The sequence below is a fragment of the Pteropus vampyrus genome, unplaced genomic scaffold, assembly GCF_000151845.1.
Source record: "Pteropus vampyrus isolate Shadow unplaced genomic scaffold, Pvam_2.0 Scaffold277, whole genome shotgun sequence".
Classification (NCBI taxonomy): domain Eukaryota; kingdom Metazoa; phylum Chordata; class Mammalia; order Chiroptera; family Pteropodidae; genus Pteropus; species Pteropus vampyrus.
The window spans coordinates 586410-587805 of NW_011889058.1; positions in this window are offsets into that span (position 1 = coordinate 586410).

Genomic DNA, 1396 nt, shown 5'->3' on the forward strand with positions numbered 1-1396 from the left:
AACGTCTAAAGCCAGAAACACCTCAGGCACTGACGCGGGGAGACCCGATCACCTTTTCCTTCCCCCGCTGTTCACGAAAACGTCTCCCTGTTTCCGCAGATACGCGGATCCTGACGACGGCAGACCCTTCCCGAGAAGTGCACCCTGGCAGCCCCAGATCACGCGGGTGATGGGGGGGCAGGCGCGTGGCACCAGGAACCCCAGCTTCTCTGTGCAGCGGGCGACAGCGGGGGCTTGCACACACATGCATCGCAGCCCCAGAGGAGTGGGCACCGCTCGGAACTGGAACCTGCCCGCCCGGCCGCCCCTGGTGCTGCCACGAGAAACGAGCTCTGACTTATCAACCGAAAGAGGCTCAGGGCAAAGGAGATGGCCCCGCGGCGTCCCGGACCCGGACGACAGGCTGCGGTGGCTGCTGCATCGCCCCGAACCTTCTCGGCACACGTTCCATGGAGCGTGTTCTCTGGGGAAAAAGTCATTGCAGAAGAAGATGAAATAAAAAGCCTGGGCAAGTCAGGACCCGCTGGAATCACGAACAAGGGAGCGAAGGCCTCCAGACGCCGCGGCGGAGCGAGGACCAGGCCCAGAAGGGAAGGGTCCGGGTCCGAAGCCACCGGTCTGCGAGAGCGGAGGCCGAAGCCGAGCCCGGTTTCTCTGTGAGCTGCAGGCTCAGTCACTCAGCTCAGGACCCGAGGGCCCATGTGTGGTAACTGTGTCGCCTCGATCACCCGCTACAGTCTGCTTCTTACTCTTTCCCCTGCTTAATTAAGTCTAGGACGGTTTATGGGGCTTAAACTTGCCCTTCGAAGGGACGGGAACATTTTGGAAATGAGCAGTGGGCGTGGCTGCCCATCGTCACCACGGCGGTTAACGCCGCTTGGCTGCGCACCTAGAAACAGTCCGTGGTTTGTGTGTGTGTGTGTGTGTGTGTGCGCGTTAATATAAAAGAAAAGAAATTTAAGTAGCCACCCAGAAATCCAAGAAAATCTGCTTATTTTAGTTTAGCTAAAAATAGAGGAAAGAAAACCTGAATTGTGTTGTTAGTTATTACACACTTTGTTAATGCATATAACGGAGATCACTGTTCTGTCTAGAACAATTCAAGAGCAAAATGAATTGCTTTACTTAAAAAAAAAAAAAAAAAACCGCACCCCTTGGCCCCTGAGGACCGTGATCCAACAAACCACAGCGACAGCTTCTGCCTGGTGGCACCGCCCGCCCTCGCTTTGCTGTGGCTTAAGGTCTGTGAGGCTGTGTCACCAGGCTGCCTTGGGGCAGGGGCCGGTAAGGCTTCAGCTGTGGTCCTAGTGCCCGGGCAAGGACACCGTTTCCACCATCGCCCAGGCAGCTAATGCAGCTCTGTCGGAGGGGTGGTGTCCCAGAGACCCCGGTGCCC